The sequence below is a fragment of the Phoenix dactylifera genome, unplaced genomic scaffold, assembly GCF_009389715.1.
Source record: "Phoenix dactylifera cultivar Barhee BC4 unplaced genomic scaffold, palm_55x_up_171113_PBpolish2nd_filt_p 000529F, whole genome shotgun sequence".
Classification (NCBI taxonomy): Eukaryota; Viridiplantae; Streptophyta; class Magnoliopsida; order Arecales; family Arecaceae; genus Phoenix; species Phoenix dactylifera.
This window is the reverse complement of record NW_024067939.1, coordinates 320,578-344,710: the sequence shown is the minus strand read 5'-3', so window position 1 is coordinate 344,710 and position 24,133 is coordinate 320,578. Positions and strand designations below refer to the sequence as shown.

Here is a 24,133-nt window from a genome sequence, read left to right as displayed (position 1 = left end):
GAGTTATGCAGCTCAAAGAGGATCTCAGCCATATACAACGTGGTTCCCGATCTGTCACTGACTTCCTGCACGCTGTGAAGATCATTGCTGATGAATTAGCCGTCATTGATTCGCCTCTCTCGGCAGATGACATCACTCTCCATGTCCTTAACGGACTCGGACCAGAGTACCGGGATATTGTTGCTCCCATTCATGCTCGTGAGACTCCTTTCACCTTTGAGGAACTGCATGATCTGTTGCTCGGCCATGAGAGCTATCTCCGTCGTCTCGAGACGTCCATGGCTACTCTTGTTGCCACTGCGAACTACACCCAATGCCGAGCGCCCAACCACTACAAGTATTCCAACAAGAAGACCTCTCGCCCACACTCTGGCAAGTCCAGGCCTCATTGTCGTCCTGATACGACCTCTCTCACTTGCCAACTTTGCAACATTCCAGGTCATTCTGCTAAAACTTGTCGTTTGAAGCAGCGGCCTAGCGTATCTGCCAACTGTGCATCTCCGTCATCCTCCTCTTCTTACAAGAAATGGCTCGTTGATTCGGCGGCGTCCTACAACGTCACTTCTGATCTTGCTAACCTTTCCATCCACTCCGAATATGATGGCACTGACGAGGTCGTCATCGGTGATGGTTCAGGTTTGCGTGTAACTCATGTCGACTCTATATCCATTCCTTCCTCTCATCGCTCCTTCAAACTCTCTAATACTCTTTGTGTTCTGTCGATTAACACAAACCTGATTTCAATTCATAGCTTCACTAAAGACAATGATGTCTTCTTGGAATTTCATCCGTTTCACTTTCTTGTGAAGGATCGGAGAACGGGGGCGATGCTTCTTCAAGGTAGATGTCAGGATGGAGTGTATCCACTACCGTCATCCATGAAAACTACTTCTGCTACCTCCCTGGTATGCAAACGAACCACCATTGACGTTTGGCATCAATGCTTGGGCCATCCCTCCTTCAGAGACCTTTCCAGAGTCCTTAGTCGTTTTTCTTTACCTACTATGTCTTCCTCCCAAGAGAACTCCTTATGTATTTCATGTCAGTATAATAAAAGTCATCGTCTTCCTTTTCACCGAACGTCTTTGACGAGTACTCGCCCATTGGAATATCTTTACACGGATGTTTGGGGTCCAACAAAACACAGCTCCATTGATGGCTATCGCTACTATGTAATCATTGTTGATCACTACAGCAAGTATTGCTGGTTCTTCCCACTCGTTAACAAATCTGATATTCTGTCCATCTTTCAAAAACTAAAACCAATGCTAGAAACACAGTTTGGTAATTCTATTGCTAATCTCTACTCTGATAATGGGGGTGAATTTCTTAAACTCCAACCCTATCTTCTCCTTCATGGCATCAGTTGGTATACCACTGCACCCCATACTCCCCAACAGAATGGAATGAGTGAACGCCGTCATCGTCAAATCGTTGAAACGGGGCTTACTCTTCTCCACCAAGCCTCTCTTACCAAGCCTCTCTTCCATCGTCGTTTTGGTTTCATGCTTTTCAAACCGCTGTTTACCTCATCAACCGACTACCTACTCCGCTTCTCGCAAACAAATGCCCATTTGAAGTCCTCTTTGGTCGACCTCCCAATCCGGCAAAACTCAGGATCTTTGGTTGTCAATGTTACCCTTGGCTCAGACCCTACACATCCAGTAAACTTGATCCCAAGACTCGTCCCTGTCTGTTTCTTGGCTACACTACATCTCAAAATGCCTACAAATGCAAGGATTTGGACTCCGCCAAAATATACATTTCCTGGCATGTTATCTTCGATGAGGCTCTTTATCCGTTTGCCACTACTCGCTCCTCTTTCTCGGTCTCTCCATGGGATGCTTTAGCAGATTTTCGGGTATCGCCGGTTTCAATAGTGGTTGCAACTTCACCTGACATCTCAACTCTTGTGGGATCGCCGTTCACCACTTTTCCTGCAGGTACTTCTCTCACACAACCCGAGTTGCTATCTTCTCCGCCTACACCTGCCTCCTCCCCGACTATTGCCTCGGTTCCTGCTCCGCCTTCTCCACCTCATTCTTCTCAACGCATACATCCGATGATCACCCGTTCTCGCAATCATATCTTTAATCCCAAGAAGCTTTATCTTGTCACCAAGCATCCTCTTCCTCCACCCATTAAGCCCACCTGTGTTACACAAGCGCTCAAAGATTCCCACTGGCGACAGGCCATGTTCGATGAGTTCACTGCTCTCGTTCGCCATGGAACCTGGGATCTGGTACCTCGTCCGGCTTCCAGCAACCTTGTTGGGTGCAAATGGGTGTTTCGGATCAAACGACACCCTGATGGTTCACTCGCTCGGTATAAGGCCCGGCTCGTTGCCAAGGGCTTTCATCAACGTCCGGGGATTGACTACACCGAAACCTTTAGCCCTGTTGTGAAACCAGTTACCATCCGAACAGTACTTGCTATTGTGGTTTCGAAGGGTTGACAACTACGGCAACTCGATGTTAACAATGCTTTTCTTCATGGGACACTCACCGAGCAAGTGTATATGGCTCAACCTCCTGGTTTTCTTGACTCTGCGTTCCCATCTCATGTCTGCAGGTTGCAAAAATCAATCTATGGTCTCAAACAGGCTCCCCGTGCCTGGTACCAGGAGCTCCGCTCGTGTCTACTTCATCTTGGCATCTTCAATTCAAAGGCAGATTCCTTATTGTTTATATATCGCGAAGGACTCCATCATCATATACATCCTTGTATACATGGACGATATCATTATCACTGGGAGTAACCCAGCCGAGATCTCTCATGTTGTTCACCAGCTAAGCACTAGCTTCTCTCTGAAAGATTTAGGCCAATTGTATTTCTTTCTTGGCGTTGAGGTACTTTCCACTGCTCAAGGTCTGTTTCTTTCCCTGCACAAATATATTCGAGAGCTTCTGGATCGCTCTCACATGAGTGGTGCAAAGGCTATCACCACTCCTCTTGGTACCAGAGAGCACCTATCTTTGGATAATGGCTCTGGTGCCGTGGACGACACTGCCTATCGCCGCATCGTTGGAGCTCTTCAATATCTCGGCTTTACCAGACCGGACATTTCCTTTGCTGTTAACAAGCTCGCTCAGTTCATGCATAAACCTACCATGCAGCACTGGTCAGCAATGAAGCGAGTCTTGCGATATCTCAAACATACCATTCATCATGGCATTCATTTTCGTCAGGGCACCAGCCTTTCTCTTCGTGCATACTCAGATGCCGACTGGGCGGGGAACTAGGATGATCGGACTTCTACAACGGCTTATATCGTCTTCCTTGGTGATTGTCCGATATCCTGGAGCACACGGAAGCAACAGACCGTTGCCCGCTCTTCTATAGAAGCAGAATACTGGGCTCTGGCTACTACATCCTCTGAAGTCGTCTGGATCCGTTCTCTTTTCACGGAACTTGGTCTTCAACTCCCTGCTGCACCAACGATCTTCTGTGACAACATTGGTGCTACGCAGCTTAGTCTTAATCCCGTTATGCATTCCCGCATGAAACATATTGCCATTGATTTGCACTTCGTTCGTGATCTCGTCGCCAAGGGAGTACTCACTGTATCTCATCTCAATACCCTTGATCAGCTTGCTGACCTGCTCACCAAGGCCCTTCCTCGCCGGCGGTTTCTTCTGCTTAGTTCCAAGATCGGTGTAGCTGATGGTACACTCGTCTTGCGGGGGCGTAACAGGAATAGTGAATAATCCTTCGCTTAATCCATTCCTCCGATACTCCAGCACCTGCTAACAGATCTATGTATAGCTCTTAGGATACGATCATCCCAGTTGGTTATTCTGTTAACCACTCTCTTCTCTCTCTCTTCTATATGTATCTTATTCCTCTATCATGAAATATACAGACTTTCAGTTCTTTATAGAGCCACTCAGAGGTGGACCCGCATCCTCTAGATCCATCCTCCATCAATTCGGCGGGTTACCTCACCACCCATCAATGGAAGACAATATTGCTAGTCTCATTTTTGGGATTTTTAGCAGTGCAGTGTATTAGTGAGATTCAATATTTTTTGTCCTGAGCGTTCCTCTTTTCATTAGTTGATTGGTGAGCTGTTTACCTTGTTAGCTTTGATGGCTCCTAGCCACATTAACTGAACGTTTGGGTTTCCAACATGTTTGCTCCTTAATCATTCCTGAGCCTGGAGACATGCAACTAAGATTATGTCCTGCACCACGTTTCAAGAAACTCTTTTAAACCTTCATGTGACCCCACACTATGACTACTGTAGCTAGAGCCACTTGGTCCATAAAATAGATGCTATTCTAAATATCAGTTCTAGATTAAATTTTTTCTAATAATCAACTCTAGATTAAGTTTTAAATGCATTCACATTTGCCATTATCCTTTGAAACATGTTTCATATGACTCGTCAAAAATGGAAGCAGGGTTCCGACATCCATTGCATTTTATCCTTTTGACCATGTAATAACTGGACCCCTGTAAAGCTGGTACCTGGATGGGATGCTTATTTGCTTACACACCAGCTTAAACCGAAGCCTAACTAAGAAGGCTGTGATGCAGTGATGAGAGCGAAGGCGTATAGAGGATTGTGGTGTTGGCCAAGTCCCACCTTATGTGAGGTGGGACCCAGCAATTTAAATAAAGGAAAAAAAAAAGGGGAAACAAAAAGAGGGAAAAGAGGGGTTAGGGTTAATTATTCTATTAGAGGGTGGATGAGAAGAAAACAAAAGAAGGTGGCCGTCTTGGGAGAAGTGCTTGTGGAATCCATCTCAAGGAGGAGGTGAAGATCTTATTCAAGGCATTTCAAGAGGAAGAAGAACCTTGTGCAAACCTACACTCGGTGAGATTATTCTCATTTTATTATTGGAGCCTAAACTCTTTTTCATATAAACTCTTTGTTTGTGATCCAAGGAAGAGATCCTTGATGTATGTGATCCTCTAGCTTAGCCTAGAGAAGATACTTTGTAAGCCCATTATTGTTGATAGTGGAGGTTTGTGGTGGACTTAGGTCCGGTGGTTTTTTTCCCCTCATATTGGAGGGTTTTCCACCTAAAAATTCTTGTCTCTTTCTTGTGGTTTGTTTTTTTGGTGGTTCTTACATTGATTAATTATTGTGGTATTCTCATTCTACTCACACAAAGATAGGAAAGTTTTCATCTAGTGAAGGGGTCTTTCCTAACAAGTGGTATCAGAGCAAGGTTTTGTGCCTACAAGGTGTTTGATAAAATTCTTGTGTGACTCGAATGGAGGATTCTATAGGAGGCATGATTAAATTGACATCTTCCAACTATGCCATTTGGAAACCTAGGATGGAGGATATCCTTTATTGTAAGGATTTGTATGAACCTATCCATGGAGATGAGGCTAGGCCAAAAGAGAAGACTGACAAGGAATGGGAGATAATGAATAGAAAGACAGTTGCACAAATTAGACAATGGGTTGATCAGACTGTGTTTCATCATGTTGCTCAAGAAACCAATGCCTTCTCTTTGTGGAAGAAATTAGAGGCCTTGTATGAGAGAAAGACTGCACAGAATAAAGCCTCTTTGATTAGGAGGCTTGTCAACTTGAAGTATAAAGATGGAAAAAGTGTGACAGAACACTTGAATGACTTCCAAGGCATGGTGAATCAGTTGACTACTATGAAGCTTGTCCTAGATGAGGAGTTGCAGGCTTTGTTACTTCTTAGTTCTTTGACAGACAGTTGGGAGACTCTTGTGGTGTCTCTAAGCAATTCTGCACCTGACGGCAAGGTCACTTTGGATATGGTAAAGGATAGCATGCTAAATGAAGAGGTTAGAAGAAAAGAACAGGGAATATCTCCTGAAGCTGAGGCTCTTGTGACAGAAAGAAGAGGTAGAAGCAAAAGCAAGTATCCTTACAATAGAGATAAATCCAGGGGCAGGTCAAAGTCAAGGAAAGGCATAAAATGCTATCATTGTGGCAAACTAGGACACATGAAAAGAGAGTGCAGAGCATTGAAAAGAGAGCAGAACACAGAAAAAGGTGAAGCAAAGACAGAGGAAAAGGATGTTACAGCAGTTGCAGCTGATGCAGATGTCATTGTTGTTAGTGATGGTTGTGTCAACCTTGCATATGAAGATAGTAACTGGGTGATTGATTCTGGTGCTTCTTTTCATATCACTCCACATGGTGGTTTCTTCACATCCTATACTTCTGGTGATTTTGGTTGTGTTAGGATGGGAAATGATGGTTTATCCAAAATTGTTGGCATGGGGAGTGTATGTTTAGAGACCAATACAGGGTGCAAGTTGCTACTCAAAGATGTTAGACATGTTCCGGATATCCGCCTCAATTTAATCTCCACCGGCAAGCTTGATGATGAAGGTTATAGCAATCATTTTGGTGAAGGAAAATGGAAGCTCACAAAAGGCTCTTTGTTGATAGCAAGAGGAAAGAAAAATAATACTCTCTACATGATGCAAGCAAAGCTAAAGAAAGGAGAGGTGAATACAATTGATGATGATTTCTCTACAAAGCTTTGGCACAAAAGGCTTGGGCACATGAGTGAGAAAGGACTTCAAATTCTAGCCAAGAAGGAGTTGCTACCAAATACCAAAGGTGTGTCTTTGAAAACTTGTGTTGATTGTTTAGCCGGAAAACAACATAGAGTTGCATTTCATAGAACACCTATATCTAGAAAAATTAACATTCTAGATTTGATACATAGTGATGTATGCATGATGGATAGTAGAACTCTTGGTGGTGCACTTTATTTTGTTACCTTTATTGATGATCATTCTAGAAAGGTATGGGCTTTTGCTTTGAAATCCAAGGATCAAGTCTTGGATATATTTAAACACTTTCATGTCATGGTTGAAAGAGAGACAGGCAAGAAGCTAAAGTGCATCAGGGCAGATAATGGAGGTGAGTACAGAGGGCCATTTGAAAAATATTGCAAAGACTATGGCATTAAGCTCCAAAAGACAGTTCCTAAAACACCGCAAGAAAATGGAGTTGCAGAGAGAATGAATAGAACAATTGTAGAGAGAATCAGATGTATGCTCTCTCATGCAAAGTTGCCAAAACCATTTTGGGGTGAAGCTATGAGGACTGCAGTGGATTTGATCAACCTTTCTCCATCGGCTCCTTTGGATGGTGATGTGCCAGAAAGAGTTTGGACAGGAAAAGATGTATCCTACAGTCATTTGAAGGTGTTTGGATGCAAGACATTTGTTCACATTCCAAAAGATGAAAGGTCTAAGCTTGATGGAAAGTCTAAAGAATGTATTTTCTTAGGTTATGGCCATGAAGAATTTGGATACAGGTTGTGGGATCCAAAAGACAAAAAGGTGATCAGGAGTAGAGATGTTGTCTTCTTTGAAGATCAGTTTATTGAAGACTTTGGAAAGCAAGAGAAGCCGAAGTATTTGAACAGTTCTCCAATTAATCTTGATCCAGTTCCTCCACCTATGGTCCATGATGATGATAGGGGAGATGTGCAGGATGACAGTGAGCATAGTGATACAGGTGCTAGTGAGGGTTCTACAGGTGATAATGGTCACAGTGAAGCTTCAGAATATGGTGAACTATCAAGTCAGTCTGAAATGACAGAACCAGAGGTCAGAAGGTCTACTAGACAGCACAGAGCATCATCTAGATATCCTGCTTCAGAGTATATTTTTCTTACAGATGAGGGGGAGCCAGAATGCATCCAAGAAGTGCAGAATCATAAGGACAAGGATAAATGGTTTCAAGCTATGCAAGAAGAAATAAAATCCTTATATGAAAATCATACTTTTGATTTGGTAAAGCTTCCTAAGGGTAAGAGACTACTCAAGAACAAATGGGTATACAGATTAAAGGAGGATGAGAGCGGCTTAAAACCTAAGTACAAAGCAAGATTAGTTGTGAAGGGCTTTGGTCAGAAGAAAGGTATAGATTTTGATGAAATTTTTGCTCCGGTTGTGAAAATGTCATCTCTTCGGATTATATTGGGTTTGGCAGCTAGTATGGACCTTGAGATTGAACAACTTGATGTGAAGACAGCCTTCTTGCATGGAGACCTTGAGGAAGAAATTTATATGGAGCAACCTGAGGGGTTTAAAACTAAGGGCAAAGAACATCTTGTTTGCAAGTTGAAGAAAAGCTTATATGGGCTTAAACAAGCACCAAGGCAATGGTATAAAAAGTTCGATTCTTTCATGATGGGCCACGACTACAAGAGGACAAAATCCGATCATTGCGTCTATGTGCAAAGGTTTAGTGATGGTGATTTTATCATTCTATTGCTTTATGTAGATGATATGTTGATTATTGGCCGTGATACTAACAAAATTGATAGGTTGAAGAAAGACTTAAGCAAGTCGTTTGCCATGAAAGATATGGGGCCCGTAAAGCAAATGCTTGGCATGAGAATTTCTCGTGATAGAAAGATCAAGAAGCTTTGGCTATCACAAGAAAAGTATATTGAAAGGATGCTCGAGCGGTTTAATATGGAAAAGGCTAAACCGATTTCCTCTCCACTTGCAAATCATTTCAAACTCACAAACAAGCAATGTTCTACAAATGAAAGGGAGAAAGAGGAGATGCAAAAGGTACCCTATGCTTCAGCAGTAGGAAGTTTGATGTATGCCATGGTGTGTACAAGACCAGACATAGCATATGCAGTTGGTGTTGTGAGCAGATTTCTCTCGAATCCTGGCAAAGAACATTGGGCTGCAGTTAAATGGATATTTAGATACCTTAGAGGTACTTCCAAAGCTTGCTTATGCTTTGGAAATGGAAAAACTATGCTAGAAGGATTCACAGATGCAGATATGGCTGGTGATATTGATACTCGAAAGTCTACATCGGGATACATGATGACTTTTGCAGGGGGAGCTGTTTCATGGCAGTCCAAATTGCAGAAATGTGTTGCTTTGTCCACTACAGAGGCCGAATATATTGCGGTGACAGAGGCATGTAAGGAAATGTTGTGGATGAAAAGATTCCTCCAAGAATTGGGCTTGAAACAAGACAAGTATACTCTTTTTTGTGATAATCAGAGTGCCATTCATCTTAGCAAGAATCCCAGCTTTCATTCAAGGTCGAAGCACATTGATGTGAGGTATCATTGGATTCGGGATGTGTTGGAAGAAAAGCTTTTGCATCTAGAGAAAATCCATACCGATGAGAATGTGTCGGATATGATGACTAAAATTTTGCTTAAGAAGAAGCATGATATTTGTATGCTTAAGGCAAGCTTGGTGGAGCCTCTCACATAAGATGGGAGGGGGAGAATTGTTGGCCAAGTCCCACCTTATGTGAGGTGGGACCCAGCAATTTAAATAAAGAAAAAAAAAAAGGGGAAACAAAAAGAGGGAAAAGAGGGGTTAGGGTTAATTATTCTATTAGAGGGTGGATGAGAAGAAAACAAAAGAAGGTGGCCGTCTTGGGAGAAGTGCTTGTGGAATCCATCTCAAGGAGGAGGTGAAGATCTTATTCAAGGCATTTCAAGAGGAAGAAGAACCTTGTGCAAACCTACACTCGGTGAGATTATTCTCATTTTATTATTGGAGCCTAAACTCTTTTTCATATAAACTCTTTGTTTGTGATCCAAGGAAGAGATCCTTGATGTATGTGATCCTCTAGCTTAGCCTAGAGAAGATACTTTGTAAGCCCATTATTGTTGATAGTGGAGGTTTGTGGTGGACTTAGGTCCGGTGGTTTTTTCCCCTCATATTGGAGGGTTTTCCACCTAAAAATTCTTGTCTCTTTCTTGTGGTTTGTTTTTTTGGTGGTTCTTACATTGATTAATTATTGTGGTATTCTCATTCTACTCACACAAAGATAGGAAAGTTTTCATCTAGTGAAGGGGTCTTTCCTAACATGTGGTTCATCTAACAAAAAGCAGAATAGAGTTCTCAACTTTCACTCATTCATTCATCATTCAACCATTCATTCGTTGAACAGATTCTAGAGCTTCCAGCCTACCACCGCATTTCTATAGACGAATGACACGAGAAAGGTCATCAGGTAAATGTTTTGTAAAGAAAATATAATACTCCCTGCGGTAATGCATATAATTGATCCTTAAACACAGGCCATATTGATCAGAACATGGATTCTCATAATTCACACCCCTGAATTCCACTGCCCCGTGTTTGCTATCTGACTCCTGAACCGCTCCAAAGACATCCTTATTTGTCATCACACAGCTCTGCTCATAATAAGTCTGGGACTGCAGAGTACTGCCGGTGGTGATGCAGGTACTGCTGCTGCTGCCTCTTCTGTTCCTGGAGTTCCCCATCCCAGCTATCAAAATAAGCCCCTCCCTGTCGTAATTGATGGAGCTTCTCAGGGTCCTTCGGCATGAAAGCATAGGTCTTACGTGGGATGGACGTCCTTGCCTCCACTGGTGGTGGCTCTTCTTCTGGGACTCGAAAGCTTTCTTGCACCGGCCATGAGTTTGCCTGGCTTTGTTGCCGCTGCTGATATTGGTTTTGGTGCTGATGATACTTTCCTCTATAACCTGAGAAAATTCCTCCAAAGATTAGCGCTATAGATGAGCCAGCACCTGCAACAAGCTTCCCAATCGAGGTGAAGAGACCACCTTCTTCTTGCTTCTCTGATTCATCCTCAGTTGGGATTAGTGGTGGTCTAACTGAAGGTCTCCTTGGCTGCCGATGTGGACTAGGTCTCATGCTTGCTTTTGGAGTTAAAAGGTTTCTGAAAGCAATATTTCATAAGACTGAATGTTGATCGTAGAGCAAGAACAGAAAAGCATCTGGAGAAATTAACTCGTGAATAGGCTTTCTAGCTTTCCATTTATTACCACGGTCCTATATCATGGTCTTCAAAATTATTTTAATAAAATGAAAGCTTTGAGGAGTATCAAATATAATAATTGCATACGTTCATTGCACTAAGCTTTTCAAGAAATATCAAACATTGCAATGATCCAATATACCAGCAAAAGAATTTGAAAGAAATCTATTTTTTGAAATAAAAGAATCTTGAATTCTTGCAAACTGAGCACCTTTATCCGGTTAATGCAGTTAATTTACCAGTTGTGAAAACCATTAGAGAAGGCAAGAATAGCATGCATACTTTTGTAAGGGTACTGCCTCAATTACAGCCATTTGCAGGAGATATCAGATAATGGGCCAGGCTTGAGATGAAGCATGCTAACACCTAAAGATGAAGTCATCGAATTGGTCTGTCATGGCTTTAATGACTAATAGCACAACCTTGTGGCTGAAGCTATTTAACTTAATCATTCTCACTGCATGACATCTGTTACTAGCAACTCACATGTTTGGAAGAAACCATCACTCCCACTCATCGCTGCAGTAATGCAAGCATGTAGCCAAAGCAACCAGCAGCAAAAAGCACTGCAATTCCTGCAATGGCATCTCAGACTTGTTAAGTGATCTTGTGAAAGAAGACTCATAAGTCTACATGTCAAGTTATTATCCTCCTCAGAAAAGAAGCAAAGCAAGCGCAGGGATAAATAATGGAATGTTCTACCTAGAGGAAGAACAGTTCCATACTGGTATACACAATCATCAAAATGTAGCTGGATCTCCCGGATTGCCTGGTTTCCTCTGTCTACAGCCAGAAGAGAGCAGCCACTACCAATCTATATGTCCCCCTCTATTCCACTTCCCGCCAGCTATGTTGTAACCCCTAGAAAGAGATATGGAATTCAAACTGAATTTGCACTTTTTTCGGTATTATTCTTTTATTTCTTGCTTCAAGTGTTTATTTTAACTGTTATTTCCAATCATATGATGGAGCCATAAGAAACATGGTCAATTATCACCAGGAAAAACAACAGTTCAAATAGAACCTGTAGAATAGTTCTCAAAAATGAATACCTTACTGTTGAAAAAAAAAAAAATCTTAAATGCGCACGCGGCCAAAATCTCGGGCCGCGTGCGCGTTTGAGAAAAAGGTAACGCCGGGTGGTTCTATATACACCCCCCCTATTGCTCAGGACACCCCCCAAAAATTAAAAAAAAATTAAATACTCTCTACACCCCCCCATTTGCTAAGGACACTCCTAAAAAATTAAAAATTCCTAAATTACCCCCCACCCTCCCCACCCCCTCACCTAAATTGCTCTCTACACCCCCCAAACCCCCCCCCCCACCCCGCTCTTCCCCTCCAAAACACCTCGCCAACGCCCAAAACCCCCCCGTTCCCCCTTCTCCCTCTCGTCGCCGGCATTCTCCCGATCTCCGACCACCTCGCCGGCTTCTCCCGGAACCACTTCGCCGGCTTCTCCCGAAATTTTTTTTTCACGGTTCGTGCTCCGTTCGGCACTGGATCGCCGAACAAAAGGCTTCTGTTCGGCTGAACAGTGCCGGACAGAAGCCTTCTGTTCGGCACTGTGCAGCCGAACAGATCTGTTCGGTTGAGGGTTGCCGAACAGAAGGCTTCTGTTCGGCACTGTTCAGCCGAACAGAAGCCTTTTGTTCGGCGATCCAGTGCCGAACGGAGCACGAACCGTGAAAAAAAAAAAATTTCGAAACAAGGTGGAACACGTACCTTTGCGGCCGATTCTTCGTCCCAAATCACTAGTTGCTTGTCCATGCTTCGAATGGGGCTTAAATCTCCTTCAAAGATCGCCTAAACGATGTAAATGGATCGAGGGGTTTAAGGGGGGTTTGAGGGGTGTTTTTTTTTTCTTTTCAAAACGAAACGGAGGAGGAGGAAGGGGGGGTGTATGAGAAAATTTCAAGGGCAATATGGTAATTACACTAAAGGTTAGTTTGGGTATTTTTTTTTTGGTTTTTGGGGGGTGTCCTTAGCAATAGGGGGGGTGTATATAGAACCACCCGGTAACGCCCAGCAGGCGTTACGCAAAAGACCAAATAGCCTCTGTAAAAATCCCTATTTAAATTCCTTGATTTCATCTATCTGAGAGCACGAAAAATTTCAGAAAAATAGTGAAAAAATTCTGGAAAAATTCTTCTCCCTCTTAGCCACTTCCAAATTTTATTTTTACATTTTTATTCAGTTTATTTAGTTCTTTTCATTCCGTTCTTTGCTGGATCTGCAAGTCTGATCGGGTTCGCTTTGACTTCTTCCGAGACGTGCCGAAGAAGAAGTTGTAGGGTCGTCGTATCTCCGAGAAGGATTGCCGGGTGACCCGTACGTGGGGGCAAATACTTCTTTAGGACAGCGTCTACGCGCTTCGACCTGCCTTCAATCAGGCTACTTTCTTCTACTTTTATTTTTAATTTAATATTAGTAGATTTGTAGGATTTGAATTTCTATAATATAAATTTATTAAATGCATAGATTTATTTTGTGCTAGAATAGATTTATTTTGCATTAAAATAGAATTATTTGGATGCCGAATAATATGCATATATATTATTCCCTTTAAGATTTTCCATTAATTGAATTAATAGATTTATTGTTTATTTATATGATATATTGCTAACAATCCAAAGAAGTACGAATTTTTTGTTAGTAATATATAATTAATTAAATTCTTTATTACAATTGTGGCATATTAGATTTTAATTGCAATAATTGTTTTTGCTAGCACATCATTAATAATAAATTATTCTAAAGAGTTAATAATTTGGTTAACCTCCAAGAGGTTTATTATACCTCCATTTGGACTCCTCAAGGAGTAATTTCCAGAACCCATTCAAACGGAAAAATCGAAAATTGGTTGATATATAATAATTAATCTATTGAATTGACTTATTAGATCTCAATCAATTATTTTAATAAAGAAATAAATCTTATAATTCATTGAATTGACTTATTAGATCTCAATCAATTATTCTAATAAAGAAATAAATCTTTTAATTCATTGAATTGACATTTTAATTACAATAATTGATTTGCTACAAAATTAGTAATTAATTATTCTAATAAGAAAATAAATCAATTCTACTATATATAATTTATTGAATTGATAAATTAGATTTCAATTACAATAATTGTTTTGCTAGAATTAAATTTAGTAATCAATTGTTACTAATTCGGAAAAATCAAACGGAAAAAAAAATTCAAAAATTAGTTAATCCATTTAAATTTGCATTTAGGTTATTTTAAATATTGAATTTGTGTGATTTCTAGTGGTTATATCCACTAACTAATAGTGTCTAAGAAAAGCTTGTCAAAAAGGCATACGTGCCTAAGAAAGGCTGGTACTTAAGTGAGCCTAGTGCTCCACCACCGATCTGGAGCTGATCTGGCTATTAGTTTTTTTGGATATATCAATTAGACATCCAAAGTTCAATATAAATATTAGTGCAATTTTTTGACATAGATTTTTTGCATTCAATCAGGTTTCTATCTCTATTCTGTAACCCTGATCCTATGGCCTCAAACACTAGTGACCACCTTAGTGCCAAACCTGAAAAATTTGATGGCCATAACTTTAGGAGGTGGCAGAACCAAATGCGGTTCTGGCTCACCACATTAGGGTTAATCTCAGCCATAGGTGAAAGTACTACCGAAGTTGATAATGGGTCCAACCCAACTACCTCTTCCAACACTGAACATTCTGCCTCCACTGGCACACCCTCTAGGACACCTGATGAGATAAATTATCATTGTACCCATAGAATCCTAGGTGCTCTTTCTGAGAGGCTGTATGATATCTATTACACAGCTAAGAGTGCCAAAGAACTCTGGGACATCCTAGATAGCAAATATGGTCTTGATGATGCTGGGGTAAAGAGATTCAAGGCCTCCGACTTCAATAAGTTTAGGATGGTGGACTCAAAGCCTATGAATGACCAAATTCATGAATTTGAAACCCTGATCCACCAGCTTAGGGCTAATGGAACCAATTTGGATGAATCATTCTAGGTAGCCTGTCTGATAGATAAACTACCTACTTCCTGGTCTGATTTTGCTAAGACCCTGAGCCATACCCAAGGAGTTCTCACCCTAACCCAAGTCTTAAACTCCATTAGGATTGAAGAGCAGCATAGGCTCAGAAATAATACCTCTACTGGACCCAAGAATAATGCATATAATGTAGAGGCCCCTCCTAAGAAAAATCAAAACCGACCATTCCGTAAGAATTTCAAAAAGAAACCCTACAACCCTAGAAACCCTAATCATAATTACAATAGGATACCTATTCAATCCCAGGAGCAGAGGAAGAAGAAAGAGGAAGATGGTGCTCGTTTCTGTTATGTGTGTGGTCGGACCAACCATTTGTCTCCACAGTGCTTCTATAAGAAGACTGCACCTCTTCAATCTAAGAAGAAGGGTCCACACACATCCAGTGCTCAAGTCAACATGGTGACTTCCGGCGCTGGCTCCTCTGAGACAGCTTTCAGGTCTGTTTCCTTCACTCCTGAAGTTAACATGACTTTACAATCACTAGATTGGTGGATTGATACCGGAGCTGGTATTCATATTTGTTCGGATCGTTCCTGGTTTTCTTCTTACCAGATCTCAAGTGGAGGAGCTGTGATCATGGCACACAGCTCGAAGGCGCGTGTGTTAGGAGTAGGACGTGTGGACTTAAAGCTTACCTCTGGAAAAGTCCTGTCACTGTACGGCGTCCAACATGTTCCAGTTGTTAGGAGAAACCTCATTAGTGGTTCTTTGCTTGTTCAGCAAGACTTTCGTCTTGTTTTTGAGTCCAATAAGGTTGTAATTTCTCATGGTGTTATGTTTATTGGAAAAGGATTCCTTAGTGAAGGATTGTTCAAATTGAATATAATAGCTCCTTCAATAAATAAAAATCCTTTGATTATGAATATAGAGCCTCCTTCTATTTGGCATGGTAGATTAGGTCATGTAAATTATAATTCAATTAAGCAACTTATGAACCTAAATCTAATACCAAAAAGTGATTTCAAGAACCATGAGAAATGTCAAACTTGTGTAGAAGCCAAACTCCCTAGGAAGCCTTTTAAATCTGTTAATAGGGATTCTGATCTATTAGAGTTGATTCATAGTGATGTTTGTGACTCTGGTAGAGCTTCTAGGGGAGGTAACAGATACTTTGTAACATTTATAGATGATCTATCGAAATTCTGTTACATCTACCTAATTAAAACCAAGGATGAGGTGCTCAGCAAATTTAAAATTTTTAAGATTGAAGCTGAGAAACAACAGAAAAAGAACATTAAAATCCTTAGATCAGATCGGAGAGGTGAATATACATCAAATAACATAACTCAATTCTGTGAAGATCATGGAATCATTCATGAAGTGACTGCTCCCTATTCTCCCCAATCAAATGGAGTAGCAGAATGGAAGAATAGGACTTTAATGGATATGGTTAACTCCATGCTTATAAGCTCAGGAGTACCAAAGAATTTGTGGGGGGAAGCTTTAGTTTCAGCCTGTTATATCCTTAATAGGATTCCCTCTAAAAATAATGATCTAACACCAAATGAAGTTTGGAAACATAGAAAACCTAATCCTAGCTATTTGAAAGTGTGGGGGTGCTTGGCAAAAGTTAAAATACCTGATTTTAAGAGAAAGAAAATAGGGCCTAAAACAGTGGATGCCATATTCATAGGTTATGTAGCCAATAGTAATGCCAATAGATTTCTAGTGATAAATTCAGAAGAAAGTGATATTAGTAACAACACCATCATAGAAGCCAGAGATGCAACATATTTTGAAGACACCTTTCCACTTAAGACTAGAGTAGATAGTGGTATAGCTAGTAGCTCTAGTAGAATAAGGACAAGTGAAGTAGAAGTAGAAGCAGAACCTAGAAGGAGTAAGAGATCCAGGATAGAGAAAACATTTGGAGATGACTTCTATACTTTTCTTATAGAGGACTCTCCAACTACCTTTGAGGACGCAATGAAATCCTTGGATTCACCTTTTTGGAGAGAAGCTGTCATACATCCATTTATTTTTGCTAAGATTTAGATATCACTAGTTGAGTTAGTTGGTATTCGTGTGGTTTGGTTATGAAGCTCCGTTGGCGACGCGTAGATCAAATTCGCATGCACTAGGCATTTGTGGCATCTCTGAAGAAAATGGATGCAATCCCTCTCCATCGTAAAAGAGTAATATCCTAGGCGAAGTCTGCTCATTTGAACAGGCTAGTTGGTTGTCTTAACCATTTAACCAAAGACCCATCTATGTATAGAAAAGAAACCAAGTGGACAATGAGATGCAGTCAATTATCCAAAATCATACTTGGGAATTGACTGATCTTCCTCCTGGTTGTAAAACTATAGGGTGCAAATGGATCTTTAAGAAGAAACTTAGGCCTGATGGCTCTGTAGATAAATTTAAGGCTAGATTAGTTGCCAAGGGCTTTACTCAGAGACCTGGGGTAGATTTCTTTAATGTTTATGCACCTGTAGCTAGGATAACTACTATTAAGGTCCTTATAGCATTAGCCTCCATTCATAGATTAGTGATTCATCATATGGATGTTAAGACAGCTTTTCTAAATGGAGACTTAAATGAAGAAATTTATATGGACCAACCAGAGGGATTTAAAATCCCAGGCCAAGAAAATAAAGTTTGCAGACTAGTCAGATCTCTGTATGATCTTAAACAAGCACCCAAGCAATGGCACTTGAAATTTGATGAAACCATAATGACATTTGGATTTGAAATCAATAGCACAGACGAATGTGTTTATCATAAGAGAGTTGGACACAAATTTGTGATCTTGTGCCTTTATGTATATGATATACTGATCTTTGGGACAGATCTTCAGATAATTGATGAAGTAAAACAATTTTTAAGTCATAAGTTTGATATGAAAGACTTGGGACAAGCTGACTTAATTTTAAATACCAAAATAATTAGAAGTGCAAAAAGTATTGAGTTATCCCAAAGTCATTATGTTGACAAGATACTTAATAAATTTAATTATTCCGATTGTCAGCCTGTCTCTACTCCATTTGATCCTTCTACTCATCTTAAGAAGAACTTAGGAACTCCTGTCCTTCAAAGCCTATATGCTCAAATCATAGGCTCACTAGGATTTCTAACAAACTACACCAGGCCAGACATAGCATATGCTGTAAATAGACTTAGTAGATATACTATTAATCCAAATAGAGATCACTGGATAGCATTAGAGAGAATTCTTAGGTATCTTAAGGGTACCAAGTCCTATAGTTTGCACTTTAATGGGTTTCCTGCTGTTCTAGAAGGCTATAGTGATGCCAACTGGATCAGCGATACCTTAGATGTTAAATCCACCACAGGATACGTCTTTCTCCTAGGAGGTGCTGCTGTGTCTTGGAAATCCACCAAACAAACCTTAATATCTAGAAGTACCATGGAGTCTGAACTGATAGCTTTAGACACTACTAGCACTGAGGCTGAGTGGCTCAGAGATCTACTAATAGACCTTCTTGTAGATGAGTCACCTTTACCACCTGTCTCCTTACATTGTGACTGTAAATCTGCAATAGATAAGTGCAACCAAGAAAATGCCAATGTAAAAATAAACAGGCACTTAAAAGTGCGTCATAAATCATTAAGATATAAATTGAAAAATAATGTTATTGCCTTAAATTTTGTTAAATCAGAAAATAACTTGGCTGATCAGCTTACTAAAGGCTTGTCTAGAACAGTAGTTCTAGAGTCGTCGAGGGGGATGGGGCTTAGCCCATAAAGATAGATCACCACGGTGGGAACCCAACCTTAAAAGGTTCAATGGGTAGAAACAAACCGGAGTGTGACTAAGAGGAGCACTATTTCATGTTTTCCTCATCCCTATGGCGCTAGTGCTCATAAAAGCAAGCGGTAGGATGAGTTTGTTTGTATAACTCTTAATGAGTCCGAGACCCAAGAGGTAGGAGCTTCCTTGCTAGCTTCCTTATTAGGACTCACCTATGTGTGCAGTCATGAGGCCGCGATTATGGAAAATGGGCGATTCCCTAAAAAGCACATGATAGATATCTGCGCATGGCCATAACAGCGCAACCCGCTTAGAACCTAGATCGGGCTATATTATGTGTGTTGTTGATTTAATCTGAGCCATGGACCGAGGTTCAAGGTTAAGACCACCTTGGCTCCACAGATGTAATCAATTGTCACTAAGTGAAGGTTCAAACCGAAAGGTACCTACACCTATTACATAATATAAGATATCCAGCATTTTATTTTGATTTTAAAATTATTTAAGTTTTTTTTGTGGGGGATTGTTGAAAAAAAACCTTAAATGCGCACGCGGCCAAAATCTCGGGCCGCGTGCGCGTTTGAGAAAAAGGTAACGCCCAGCGGGCGTTACGCATTTGAAAACGGACGCGTTTGAAAACGCGTCCGCAAAAGACCAAATAGCCCCTGTAAAAACCCCTATTTAAACCCCTTGATTTCATCTCTTTGAGAGCACGAAAAATTTCAGAAAAATAGTGAAAAAATTCTGAAAAAATTCTTCTCCCTCTTAGCCACTTCTAAATTTTATTTTTACATTTTTATTCAGTTTATTTAGTTCTTTTCATTCCGTTCTTTGCTGGATCTGCAAGTCCGATCGGGTTCGCTTTGACTTCTTCCGAGACGTGCCGAAGAAGAAGTTGTAGGGTCGTCGTATCTCCGAGAAGGATTGCCGGGTGATCCGTACGTGGGGGCAAAGACTTATTTGGGACAGCGTCTACGCGCTTCGACCTGCCTTCAATCAGGCTACTTTCTTCTACTTTTATTTTTAATTTAATATTAGTAGATTTGTAGGATTTGAATTTCTATAATATAAATTTATTAAATGCATAGATTTATTTTGTGCTAGAATAGATTTATTTTGCATTAAAATAGAATTATTTGGATGCCGAATAATATGCATGTATATTATTCTCTTTAAGATTTTCTATTAATTGAATTAATAGATTTATTGTTTATTTATATGATATATTGCTAACACTTACAACATTGCCATCTGCCAAATGGGGAAAAAACAAAGCAAGAAATGTCCTAGGGCCTGTTTGCTATCGTTATTATGTTCGTGTTTTTGTTTCTACAAAATTAGTGAAACATCGTTATTGAAGATAGCATTTGTACAAAACTTCTGCTGTTCTGTTTTTTCATTCTTCTTTTCGATAATATTAAATCTTTGCTTCCAAAATCTTTATAGACTTTACAAACACTTTCAAAATAGAAATCTGTTTCATTATACATGTTGTTCATTTTTATTCTTGGGTTTCTGAAAACAAAATTGGAAAACAAAAGCAAGACCAAACAGGCCCTTAAGTGGCCAGAACATAAAGTTAGAGGCTGCAGTATCCAGAGAAGAATTGGAATTTAAAAATAAGAAGTGTGGCTATGATGATCAAAGAAGTCACAGTAATGAAAAATTTAACTTGTTTACGCGCACTTGTTTTATCTCAACAAATTGAATGAGCCTTTGGCCTCATTCCTTTTTCTCTCAAAAACTTGACTAGATATTCTATATGATTCTTAGGAGTTGGAGATAGTAAGGTCAATAGGTTCTACAAACTGAACCAAGATATCAAAAAAGAAACAAAAGTACAAAGGAAGATTAATAATTAAAATGTAAAAATAGAAACTAGAACATATCAAGAAAGAAAGAAAAAAAATACATGCATGCGTGCATGCATACATACATACAGGAGGATTAAAAAGAACATAAAAGTAGAAATTAGAGCACATCAAAAAAGAAAGAACAAGAGTGCATTCATAGACATAGTCTATAATGACAAGGCATTGGATGGAAATTTGTTTAATCCATGTCCACCACTAATTTAGCACCACAAGGAAAGATGCCTTATGGTTTGTGTGCATTTTCCATGAAACTAAACATACCTGACCTGTGCAATACAACTTTTCTCCTGAATGTATTGCATATGTGCATAACGATGTGGAAATCTTTATAATCCAAAAAATTATTCTCTACTCAAGGAATTTAGTATTCAAATTGACCTTATAATACATAAATTATCTATAAATGTATGGCCCTAAATAACTTTTTCTTTTTTTCTAGTAAAAGAACTGTAGACTTTACATAGCAAAACACCACTCCAAGGACCATGCAACTAGCAGACATAACAAAAGATGGCCATAAAAGTGTAAGATTAGAGCTTGCAAAGCTCAAAATGTATACTTAGTCATGATACCACTAGCAGGAATATCGTACACATAAATAGCTGCTCGCAATATTACAAATTAAATGCTCATAGAAATTTAAATCTTAAATATCTAATTTTACTTGAGCATGCAATGGAAGAAAAATAGGTATAGATTATGGAATTGGATTTTGGAATTGGAATTGGTCAGATTTTTGAATTAGAATTGGAACTAGAATTTATGGTAAGGAAAACAGGTATAGATTATGGAGGATATGCAATTTTAACAAATTTTCCTTTTTTAATATGGGTCTTTTAACTGGGAACGAGTTTACTTAGCCTGTTTTATTTTTATTTCATTTTATCATTAGTTACACTATGTCAACATATATTATATTGTTTATATCATATATTTTATTCAATAGATATTCAGATTTTTTTTAAACTTTTGAAAATAATTGGATTTGCAAAATTCATGGGCTGATGATCTACAAATTTATAGGAGAGATGTAGTGAAGATTGGACAAATTCTATATGAAACTATTAATTATTTTGACAAGTGTTAATTGGAAAAGAGTCTCATGACATTTGAAAGGATAATAAAAACTTATCAACTAATGTTATTCAAGTTATTGACCTCTGTCATCTAATAGTTATATGAGAAACCTATATTAATGATATTAAATTATTAATTTTGGTACATTTAGCACATGCTTCAACAAATGTACATACGCTTTTTCAGTATATGTATTGATAATTTAGGTGAACAATTCACTTGGATTCTTCGAAAAAAATTGAAAAGCAAACCCAAGTTTATTATCTCTCTCTTGCTATTCTCTCTCCCATGAAGATCTTTTTCTCCCATAGGATTGAGGTTGGAGTGGTGTTAGGTTGATATAGCTATCCAAATGGCTTGCTGAATCTATGTATCTAGCAAGATATCCAATAGGGAATCCAATCCATTTCTGCTGTATTGTCCAAATAGGCCCAAGGAGAATCATAGAATAATCCTATTATGCCAACCTTTGTTCAGATCTTGCCCCCATCAAGAATCTCCTCCTAGAGCCCAAGGCCTGTTCAAATTTATTTCTTGATCTGTTGCAAAAGCTAGTAAGAAAAACATCTGTATTTTATAATTTATTCTCTATTTTTATAAGCTGATTACTGGCTTCTCTATCAATTATCAGAAGAGGCCAGGGAAAACTCAAAGACAGATGGTTTTGGTACTTGGCTTAATTGCAAAGCTACCTCTCTCCCTCTTAATTACCTAGGGGGTTGTCTCTCAAAATTGGATAGCTCTCTAAATCAGAATGGATGCCATTAATACTTCGGATAGAGAAATGTTAGCATCCTGGAAATGTAGTTACCTATCATTTGGAGGTCACCTTATACTTTCCCTAATACTTCGTTCAATTTACCTGATTTGGTCCTTGGAAGGATAGACAAGTATAGGCATGGCCCTGGTGCATGGGATCTCTTGTTCGGCAAACTGTAATATAGTGTGCATAGAGAAGGAAGAAGGTGGGCTCTGCTATTGACGAACTTCTCTCTTCTAGCCAAATGGGTTCGAAGTTCTCTAGAAATGAGCAATGTCCATGGAGGTAACAAATTTATTAGACCTATCATAGAAAAATCAGGCTATCTGCAAAATAGAAAGCCTAAAAGAAGTTGTTCTCCTACCACTTCGGAATAGGTTGCAGTATAACGTGGGAAGTGGCCTTACAGCTCCTTTCCTAGAAGGCCTGGCTGATTTCTACAAACAACAAGAGAACTTGGAGATGGCCCCTCAAGTTACCTGCTGATCTAAGTAGCAAGCCTCTAGAGGAGCTCATCAACACTCTGTCATCGATGTTAACAAGCCACAAGTTGTCTAATGTTGCTGATAAGCTTGTCCGGAAGGAAGAGAAATAGGCACTCTCTCAGCTGCTTCTCTCTATAGTTCCCTTTGAGGGATCAAATGCCAGTTTGCTTCATAATTGTGGGATGCTTTCTACGGTTTAGTATTCAAAACAAGTTGAATGCTTGTGACAATTTAAACAGGAAGCTGGAATGCAATTTAGGTGCATGTGTGTTCTGTGATGATCCTGTGGAAGTAGTGGATCATAGGGCTCGTTTGGTTCGCGGGAAAAGAAGGGGGGAAAGTGTGGTCAACGGGAAAGTAATGAAATGTCTCTTGTTTGGTTGGAGTTTTCAAAGGAGAGAGAAGGGAAAGTTGTATTCCCATGGGAATATGATTCCCACATTTCATGGAAAAGTCTTTCCCATAAGAAACATGGGAAAGTTACTTTCTAACTTTCCCATGAGGCGGGAATCACTCAATTTTTACTTTTTCCCAAAAAGTCCCTTCAACATTAAAGAAGCATTAAAGAGGCATTAACAACCTATTTTTTATTAAGGGCATAATAGGAATTATACATAACTTTCCTAAGAAAGTGGATGGCCAACCAAACATAAGCACTTTGTAAATTTGTCACTTTCCCATGATCAACCAAACATGCCAAAAGTACTTTCCTAGGCAAAATATTTCCCGCGAACCAAACGAGCCCATAATATTCATCAATTACTCTTTCATCAGGGCAATATGGGTTGTCATCTGCTCTCTAATCGGTGTTTCCTTCCACACTGGAGTGTTTCTCTAGAGTTTGGTCAAGATGGAGACTGAATTATATAACTATAGATCTCCCTCTAGCTGTTGACATGCTTACGGTGGCTATCTTTTGTGTTTGTCGGAAGGAAATGGATTGCAAGGGTGTTCCCAGCTTAGGGTAGGCTGCTCTCCACGTAGCAACCCAGGACGTCTAGCTGAAAGATATTTTTTTACGTCTGCACGGATCCTCATATACACTCTCCATTCAAGCCCTGACGTTCTCTTCAGGCTAAGAGTTCAAATCCATTCAAATCTAATCACAAGCATCATGATCGGCTCGTGATCAGCATCCATGAATTCATGCTGGAGTGTCCTCTAATCCACATAAGCTATGAGCCGAGTTTGCTCTGATACTATTTGTAGCAATTCAGGACCTCACTCAAAAAAAACTAGCTGAAAGATATTTTTTTGAATTTTTTAATTCTATATAAGTATTTAAAATTTTTTTGGCAAATAATCAATCTGGAATGGAACTGAAACTAAATATTTGTTCAGACTCTATGGTTGCTTATTTTCTTAACTCAAAAGATGATGTTATCCAGTAGATTCGACTTTGGATATCTTGGTCTTG

The 24,133-nt window shown here is 39.6% G+C and overlaps 1 pseudogene; it reads right to left on the bottom strand.

Annotated features, from left to right (window-relative positions):
• Positions 1-9,925: 9,925 nt before the first annotated feature.
• LOC120106340 lies at positions 9,926-15,503 on the bottom strand (annotated as a pseudogene).
• Positions 15,504-24,133: the final 8,630 nt, after the last annotated feature.